Source organism: Antechinus flavipes, chromosome 3, assembly GCF_016432865.1.
Source record: "Antechinus flavipes isolate AdamAnt ecotype Samford, QLD, Australia chromosome 3, AdamAnt_v2, whole genome shotgun sequence".
Taxonomy (NCBI): domain Eukaryota; kingdom Metazoa; phylum Chordata; class Mammalia; order Dasyuromorphia; family Dasyuridae; genus Antechinus; species Antechinus flavipes.
The window spans coordinates 569,642,742-569,652,409 of record NC_067400.1 but is presented as its reverse complement, the minus strand read 5'-3'; the positions used below and the strand labels follow the sequence as shown (position 1 = coordinate 569,652,409).

At 51.2% G+C, this 9,668-nt stretch overlaps 1 long non-coding RNA gene across 1 annotated transcript; it reads right to left on the bottom strand.

Moving 5' to 3' along the window:
* Positions 1 to 3,853: 3,853 nt before the first annotated feature.
* Positions 3,854 to 7,929, bottom strand: LOC127558146 (uncharacterized). Its single transcript, XR_007952724.1, has 2 exons — positions 7,584 to 7,929; positions 3,854 to 4,411 (listed from the first exon to the last, which is right to left on the bottom strand). It is a non-coding gene; the product is annotated as an uncharacterized LOC127558146 (long non-coding RNA).
* Positions 7,930 to 9,668: the final 1,739 nt, after the last annotated feature.

The window sequence follows — 9,668 nt, the reverse complement described above, 5'->3', positions numbered from 1 at the left end:
ATTTTGGGCAAGGATTTGCCCTTCCTGTCCCTCCTAACAGAGGGAGGGGGACGGGGTGGTCCAGGGCCCCCAGTGCTAATGCCCAGGACTTTGCTTTAGACCTATCAATGACCACGACCTTGTCCTAGCTGGATAGCTAATGGTAGAACTAATTCAATCGGAGGGCACGGCCCTCCACCGATTTCAGGAGAGCAATAATAAGAACAATAGCTCCCATGTTCATTATATTTTATGATTTAAAAATTAAAACTAAAAATTTATAATTATGGTTATGATTTTTTCCCCACAGCTCTCTAGCCCGAGTAGTACAAGTATCACCACCTCCATTTTATAGATGAAGAGAGTGAAGTTCGGAGAGGGGCGAGGACTCACAGGCTCAGGGTCAGGAGGAGAGAGAGGAGGGGAGTTAGTCCCGGCTTCCGTTCTGGACTCTGCCCCCAGAGCCCCTGCACACTCTCTGAAGCCGGGGCGCGAGTCCGTGTCTGCCGGCACGCTGAGCAGAGACAGGGCAGCCCAGCCGCAGCCCAGCCTCAGCCCGGCTTCCCCCAGCGCCTGCTGCTCCCACCTGTTTGTTTGTTTAGTGGAACAGCCGGCCGGGGCCTCATGGGACAAGAATGCAGGAAGCCCCGGGCGGGGGGCCAGGCTGCACCCGCCCCGCCACCGGCCCCGCTCCTCACCCGGCCGCCGAGGGCTGGCAGGCTGGCCCGGCGGGGCGGGACACAAACCGCCAGGTGAGACAGCCGCAGCTCGCTCCTTTTTAGGACTCGGGCTCCTGGGGAGGCGGTGGCAGCCGGGACCTGTGGCCCAGGCCTACGTGAGAAACGGCGGCAGCTGGCAGCGAGGCTGCCAGCCGCGGGAAGGTGTGGGCCCAAGTAGTCGAGGAATTTGTCCGGGGCCCAAGCTCGAGGGCAAGGGGGGAGAAGAGCCGGCAGGAGCCCGGGGGAGGGGAGAACAATCGGCCTCCTTATCCGCTTCGCCCTCGGATCCTGGAGAGAGCCCCGGGTTCCCAGGCCGGATCTGCAGCTTAGTAGCTGTGTGACCCTGCCGCAGCCATCCGGCTTCTCTGAACCTCAATTACTGCAAGTGTAAAACACGGCGATTGGGGCAGAGAAGCTTAATTGGAGTATGCCATGGGCTAGTGCAAGGAATAATAGGAATCATGTTAACAACTCCAAGTTCTCTGGTCCTTCGAGATTTATGAAATGTTTTTCAGGGACCTATTAACCCCATTTTACAGATGGGGAAACGGAAACTCAGAGAAGAGATAGACCTTGTCCATAGGATAGATCCTGCATGGGAAAGTGGCGGGCCAGCCCCTTCTTCAGCCCCTCTGCTTAGTTATAATCTTAGCCTAGCTTTTCATCTGGGACAAAACTTGGGGAAGGGCTGGAATTCATGCCATCTGAGGACTGGTTGAAGGAAAAGGGGAAATTTAGCCTAGAACAGATATGATGGCTGTCTAATTATTGGGGGAACCATCATAGGGAAGAACGGCTTGTCTTGTTCTCTGGGTCCCAGATTGCAGAGGAAAAGAGCCTGGGTTCCAGTCTTTCTGGGTCTATTTCCTCATCTATGAAAACAAAGGACATGGCTGCAAGGTGGCACAGAGGAGCAAATACTGGGCCTGGAGTCAGGAAGACCTGATTTTAAAGACAGCTTCAGACTCTTGCTAACTTTGTGACCCTGAAAAGTCATTTCACATTATTTGCCTCAGTTTCCTCATCTATAAAATGGGAATGTTAATAGCCCCTACCTGCCGAGGTTGTTGTGAGGATCAAAAGAGGTAATACTGTGGCAAACCTTAAAATGCTAAAGTACTAGCTGTTCATTATTGTTGTTGTCCTAATCCTGGGTAATTGCTGAGACACCCCCCATGTTGAAATCAGGAGGAACAGGGGCAAAGAAGCAAATTTAAGCTTGATACTAGAAAGACTCGCTAACAATGGGGGCTTTCTAAAGAGAAAGAGGCCTCCTGGGCTGATAGTAAGTTCCCTGCTGTTGTATATCTTCCAACAGGGGCTGGACCAATCATTAGTCAGATATACTCAAAAAGGTATTTTTTTTTTCAGAGAACTAAATGGCCACCAAGGATCCTTCCAAATTCTGTGACTCCACAGCCACCTTTCCACCCGCTTCCAGTGGGACTGGGAGAGGAAAGTGTGAGGAGGCAGGTATCCTGGAAGCTCTGCCCCCTGCTCCTCATAATCTCACCCAAAAACAGTCCCTTCAGTCTCCACAGTTCTGGTTCCATAGTTAATAGGGGATGACTTGGTCAGGAAGTCCAAGAATGGAACCCTGGCCCAGACATTTACTGTGAGTCTCAGTTTCCTCCTTTGGAAAGGGATGGGGTTAGGCTAATTTCCCACATACCCCCTTTTGGGAAGATGATAGGGTCAGCTAATTCCCCAGGAGGAGGGATTGTTTCATTCTTGGTATTTGTAAATCCCAAGAGATATTTATTGCCTGACAACATTATTCTCTCCTCCACCCCATTAATTCTTCCCCTCATGAACTTCCTTATTTCTCCTCGACCAACCCTTAGGTCTAGGTAACTCCTATGTTTCCCCCACTCCTACTGCCAAGCTATCTAAGTGACGTCATACATAAAACATTGGGTCTTAAGTCAGGAAGAACTGCTCCAAATCTGCTCTCAGACACTTATGAGCGTTGTGACTGGGCAAGTCACTCACCGTCTTCCTCAGTTTCCTCATCTGTAAAATGAGTGTGATAGGAGCACCTAAATAATAAAATCAGGGGGTGTTTGTAAAGTGCTTTGCAAGCCCCAAAGTGCTTCATAAATGCTAGCTATAATGTTATGAGGGGCAGCTGAGTGCGCAGCGGAGAGGGCGCTTGGGCTGGATGGCAGGATTTTCACCTCCCTCCCTAATTCTGGATGATCCATGACGTCTCAACTAAAACCTCCCAAGGTTTTCCCAACATCCCAGTGGTTGGTTTGTACATAGCAGTTAACACGTTGCCTTCTCCCATAATTCTCTGAAAACAGGGAATATTTTTTGCCTTTCTTCGCCTTCCCCACATTTAGCAAAGTGCATACAGTAGTATTTAATAAATGCTTGTTGCTTATTGATTGTCTGACAACCTCTCTGGGGAGCACTTTCCTCATCTGTAAAAAAAAAAAAAAAAAAAGGAGGCTAGACTAGATGACTTCTGATAGCAATCCATCCATCAATAAACATTTAGTAAGTGCTTACTGTATTCCAGGCACTGTGAAAAAGAGGTAAAAAGATATTCTTGTGGGTCAAGGATTATGACTATTTTAAAACACATAGGATCACGGTGTTAGCTACTTTCTGGGGAGAGAAGGGGGGATTGCCATCCCCATTTGACAGAGGAAGAAACTGAGTCCCAGAGAGTGGAAATGGTCTGCCCACAGCCCACAGGGATAGTCAGCAACCCAGCAGAGAACAGAGCTTAGATCCCCTGCTTTTTGTAGACTTTTCCCCCCTCCAGTGTAAATGGGTGGGAATGGCTGCTTGCTCTGTGCACCGCTGCCCCCTGGTGGCTGCTTGACAGAACTTGAAGTGGTTCTAGTCCGCATCCCACATGGATTCCTATTCCTTCCTGCATATGATCTGTTCTCCAGAGCAGGGGTTGACTGTCCCCTCCAAGCCCCTCCAGATTCAGCTTCCCATCCTTGGGGAACACAGAATTAAGTTAGATTCCAGACCTGGAAGAACCTGGAGAGGAGAGGACCCCTCCTCTATTACCCTGTCAAGGGAAGCCCTCTAAGAGATGGGGAGCGCTCACCACCCCCTGAGGTAGCAGGAAGGTTTTTTCCCCTTAAGGAGACCCTCATTTACATCCATTGCTTCAAGGTCTGTGGTACACAGTAGGCGCTTAATGGTTATTTATTGAGTGACTGACTACCCAAGCTTCTACCTGGAATTCTGTCCAGGGGTTCTCGGGGCATCCCTCACACATGATAGCTCTTCATGTACACGAAATCAGTGATCCCGCCACCAGCAGGTTCTTTTCTCAGAACTAACCATCCTTTGTTCCTCCAGCTGATCCTTGCTGAAATTCAGAAGTGCGACATATGGGCCTTTCATTGGTCCACTATGATCGGGGAATCCCAGCTTCCCTTCCAGCTCCAGACCCCTGAGTCTCGATCAGTCTTGATCCATCTCCCAGTAAGAGACCACCTAGCCCAGAGAGAGCTGCATGAACAAGGGCGGGCTCAGAGATACTCTGGAATGGCACTACCCCAAGGCAACTCAAGGTCCATGGACGCCACTGTCATCCTTGAGCTTCATCCCCCTGGTTGCCGGCCCCAGTTAGATGCAATGGCCAGCCGGTTCCTTGGTTGGGAAAGGCAGACCTGAAGGAAAGGTGTGATGGTGAAAGGAGCTTCCATGAGTGGCGATCCAAGGTCCGAATGAGTGAGCAGAGGCTAGGAGATAAATAAGAACATGTTTCCTATCAATCAACTTAGTATTATATCAAAGGAATAAAATATCTTCTCCTCTTGGGAAACAGGCACCCTGGGTCAATATCCTAGTCATCCCATGTTAGTTATATCTTCGGCCCTTAGCTTCTCTACCACTTTATTCCTTCCCAGAAATCTGTGAGAGCTGCTGCTCCCACCTACCAATTGGGCACCCTCCTCGTGTCCCTGGCCCACAGATCTCAATATACGGGCAGGCCCATCAGATAAAGAGAAACGTTGGTCTCTTTTGTGAAAGATTGCCCGTCCTTAATGCTATCCTCATCCATATTCCCTCTCCTTATCTGTGGGAAAAACTCAGAACCAAATGCCCTTCCCTGCCTCTTCTCCTCCATTTCCCCTCCCCTGGAGCCTAACTTGGCTGATATATTATTTCATGGAATGTCAATTTTGCATTCATCACTGTTAGAAGAGAAGAGGAGGGAAAAAAACGAAGGGACCAGTTGAGATGCCCATTGAGTGACTTGGGAGCATTCAGAAGAACTGCCCAGGAAGCCTCTGCCCTCCCCTCCCTACTACAGCTGCATGTTCTTAGAATCATTTCTGGGCCTCCAAATCCTTGCCTTTGGACCCGGTGGAAGTTAAAGGCAGATTTCACCACTGTGTGAGGAAGAACGTCTTCTCCATCAGAGCTGTCCAGCAATAGAAGGAGCATCCTCATGGGTTCCTCAGCATTGACACCTTCAGGGCTGAGGAAGCTTCTAGGGTCCCCATTCTTATTGCTGGGGAGCCTCTCTTCAGGAGTGCCACAGGAAGGATGGTGCATGGGTCAGTGGGAGTTTGTATCATAGACATAAGCTTGGGGCTGAAATTTTCTTACTTTACAAAGGTAGGAACTAAGAACCATAATGACTTGTCCTAGTTTACATGTGGAGGAAGTGGTAGAGCTAAGATTTGAACCCAGATCCTTGAGCTCCGGGTAAAATTCCCTTTTCTACTGTATAATCTTGACTGTCTTTTCCAACTCTGTAAGTCCACACTCTCCTGTTGGTTAGGCAACTACATGGGGCAGAAATTTTCTAAGAAGCAATGCTGGCTTTCATGTAATTATTCTCAATAATTAATAATTCTCTATAATAATATAATTCTCTATAAAAGTCAAATTGGAGGCAAAGTGACAGGTACCAGTAGTGGGAAGATATTTGGGGCTGGGGGTGGGGGGATGGTGGCCCACCTGATGCTTCTCCTGTTGCATCTCCTTTCCTACCTCATGGGGAGAAGAAAGGAAAAGAGGGGCACTCCACCCATGAGCACCCTGGGCCGTGGTCCCTGGAGAACTGGGTCCCGGATGGGGAGACCCAGGGTTACCGGGGTCTGAGAGAGCACTCTAGCCCAGCCATAGCCTGAATCTTGGGGAGAGGGATTGTAGATTTAGAGCCAAAAATGGCGTTATAAGTCAGTCCCCCCTACTGAGACTTAGAGAGAAAAGTGACTGTAAAATGATGAGGTTGGACTAGATCCTCCCTGATTCTAAAGTCTTAGTCACAGCTCAGCCACAAGATGGATAATTCACCTCCGCTCCCCACGCCTCAGCCTGATGGAAGTTATAGTGCCTATTCCTGTAGGACCATTGGGAGTAGAGAGTGAATAGATGCTAGGAGTAATTCAGATTCTCCCCCTTCGGGGCCTACGTCCCTCCCTAGCGGTGACTCAGAAGTTCTAGAAGGTTCTGCTGGTTCTCTGGGCCCGGAGGCCAGAAAGGACATTCCCAGGTGAATCTTTAGCTCTCTCAGGGTGGGGTTGAGGCAGCCTCAGGGGTGCTTTTTATGGAGAAAAGAGTTTATTCCTTGTAACCAATCCTGGCCTGGGGAGGGCTCCGGCTCTGACAATCTGCTATATAAAAGGGAAGTCCAGATAAAAGGGGAAAAGAAAGTGATCAGGGGACGTGAGATCATCCATTTGGGACTGGAGGGAACCACAGAGGTATTGTTGAGCCCTTTTTACATTTTACAGCTGAGGAAACTGAGGTGGGAGAAATTATTAGGATTTGAAGCCAAGAATTTTTAAACCCAAACTTTTCCCCTAATCCTGAAGCACTTGCCTCCTGAACCCTGACCTTAGAGTAAATGGAATTACTGGGGCTAACTTCAGAACAACCCCCCCCCCACACACACACACACATACCTCCAACTCCAGATTGCCATTCCAGTTGGCTAAGAAAGAAAAATTCTGGGGATCACAGGACACTGAGCAGAATTTGCCCCCAGCTCTCCTGATTCCAAGGATCCTGCTTTCTTGTCCTCTTTTACCCATGATCATACAGTCATAAGTGGATGAAGCCAAGTCCTCTGCCTTCTACATGAAGTGCTCTGCCGGGGAGATGTCCCCATAAAGCTTATCGGGGGCGTGACCCAAAGCCCCAGGCCAAGAGGAGATATTCTGGAGGCAAAGCCACCTGGAATACATTGGGAACAATGCCAGATTTAGGGTCAAAGGGTCCAAGTCCGGTCTCTTACAGATAGAAGCCCCCTCCCTCACTTTTCAGGGTCTCAGTTTTCCATCTCTAAATAAGGGAGGGAGCCTTTCTGGCATCTGAAGGTCTCCTCTGGCTCGAAAGCCCCTGATCCCGTGGCTGGGTTTCATCCCGGCTCTGCCATTTATAAATTGTGGGTCCTTGAGGCCATTTTTCTTGTTTGGACCTCTCTGTAAAGTGAAGGAGATGGGAAAGTAGGTCTCTAAAGGACTAACGTTCTATGATTCCACGACACCAAGTGCTGGTTGTCTGACTCAAAGCATCCCTGGGAGGGAGCCAGGACAGGGATGGGTTATGCCCATTTTTCAGATGCTAAAATTAAGGACCCAGGCTGGAAAGGGATTAGTCACCCATGACTAACAGAGTGAGAGACCATCACTGCTGACTCAGCCTTCGGCAGCCGCTTGGTCCAGATTGGGATGTCTCAGCCAAAGGGAAGGGGGTCCTTCTCCAGCCCCAAGGCCCCGGGTCTCCCTCCAGGCCCAGCCGGCCCCTCCTCAGCTCGTCCAGGGCAGGAGTGAGTGGGGGGGGGGAGGCCGAAGCAGGCCCCTCTGCTGGAGCCGGGCCTCCGAGCCGGGCCTCCGTTCTCCCGGGGGACAGCGGGACCGCAGGGCACATTGTCTCTGCCCCGCATCGCTCTCATACCTGGCTGTGTGGTACTGCTAGATACACAATTATGTCACTCGTTAACCTCCGGCTCCCTCTCTGCCAAGAGCTGGCTTGGTCCATTGGGCACGTTCATATTACAGCACGGCTGGGAGAACAAAGCGTCCCCACTCATTCCTCTGGGCTGACTCAGCCTCCAGTCACGTAGCGCGCTATTACCAAAATTGGTACGAGGAGGTTCCCCGCCAGCCAGGGCTGCCCGGCGGCCGGCCGGCCTCCCTCCCGGCAGCTGGGGACGAGGAGGCCGCTCCTCTCCCCGGGAGGGCCGAAGGGCCCCCGCTCCCCTCTCCCGCAGGATGCTCCTTCTCCGGGGGGCCTCCGCTCACTCCGCAGCCTTTGTGCTGGTTTTCCCTCTGCCCGCCCATCTACTGGGGAACAAAGACTTAAAACAGCCTTTTGTCTACGATGACACAGGTGGGGAAGGGGACTGGGGGCTGGGGGCCTCTCGGGCAGACGTCTGCCTCTTAGGGGAAGGAGAGCTCGTCTTGAATGGCAGAGCCAGGCGCAATGGTGGAGACAGAAGAAGACGGCGTGGGGAGCCGGCGGCAGACAGAGGGCTTGGACTGGAGTCCCCCACTCCTGGCTCTGCCATCGCACGCACACAGCCATGTACAGTCACACGCATGAATAAATAAGCACACGTGTTCCTGCACAAGCACACACATGGACACACGAACACACATGTGCATTGAAAAAATGAGCTGAGCATCTTCTCACAGTGTCGAGAGACTCAGAGTTAAAGGGACTCCAATCAGTCAATCAACAAGCACTTATTTACACAAAGTCCCTCCCCTCCCCCGTTTTACAAGCAGCAAGGACAAGGTCCGGGGCTCTGCCCACAGCTGGTGGCTGGCGAGTCGGCCATTGATTGGAATCCCGTTTCTTATGATGCTCACCAGCTCTGTGACCTGGGACAATTCCCTTCCCTGCTCCGAGTCTCAGTTTCCTCCCCTTTAAAGAAGGAAATTGCCCTCTGGGGTCTCCGAGGTCCCTTCTGGCTCCAAGACAACTTTCTTAAGGCACAAAGATTCCACACTACTTAGACTCTGTGGGCCTGATCCCGGCTGAGAAAGACACGGAGAGGAGCCAGATAGGGTCACTGCCTGAGAGGATTTGGCTGGGCTGATGATGATTCCAGGCCACGTGTGTGGAGGGCCAGGAAGGTCCGGGCAGAAAGGGAGGCGAGAGGCCGGAAGAAGGAGAGAGCAAGGTGCTCTGGGAGAAATCCGGGAGTTTCCCAGAAAGAGGTGGCGCTTGAGCTAAGTCTCAAAGTGTGGGCAGGATTAAGATTTGCCCTTCCAGAACATACATGATGCATACATTTATTATACTCAGAATGGTTTCTTCTAGACCTGGGACCCCTTGGCTTTTCTCTGGACCAAGGAGGGGTCATTTGGGTCTTTAGGCAGCTCCAGATCAGCTTTCCAACACTGACCTTCCGGGAGACCTGGACCAAAGGATACAGAGAAAGCTGGAACTAGCATGGGGTAGTGGGGCTTTGCCCCAGGCACTAATATTCACAGAGCTGCACAGTTCTCTCTTCTCACAATCACCACAGGGAAACAACCGAGACCCTTGGACTGCTGCCTTACTTCCCCAAGGACCCGTGATTGTCACCCCCATCTCCTAAGTCCTTCTTAAGCTCACCCTGAGCAGATTCTTCCACCCCCAACATGTTGCCTGGAAAACTGTGCCCTCTGGATGGGTACCGAGGATCAGCTCAGAGCCAGACAAAGAGACCATGGGAAAGTCCTCAGGATGCCAGCATCCGTCCCCTCTCTGTTGTATCCATGATAAAAATAGCCCTGGCACTTCTCTGGCCCTGTCCTCCTGTGCTCTCTCTCCCCCAGGACCCTTCCCAGTGGTTATAGTTACAGGGATTCTCCCTGCCACTCAAAGCTGCCCTTTTTCCTGGCACTCTCTTCTGGGCACGTTTCTCCTGCCATCACAGTCCCACAAGAGATGGCCATCTTCTGTACTGCGCCCGCTGCTTTCAGAGCCCCCCTCTGCCACTGTTCCTGGACAACCCCATCCTTTCACAGTCACTCCTCCTGTTCAGATTCT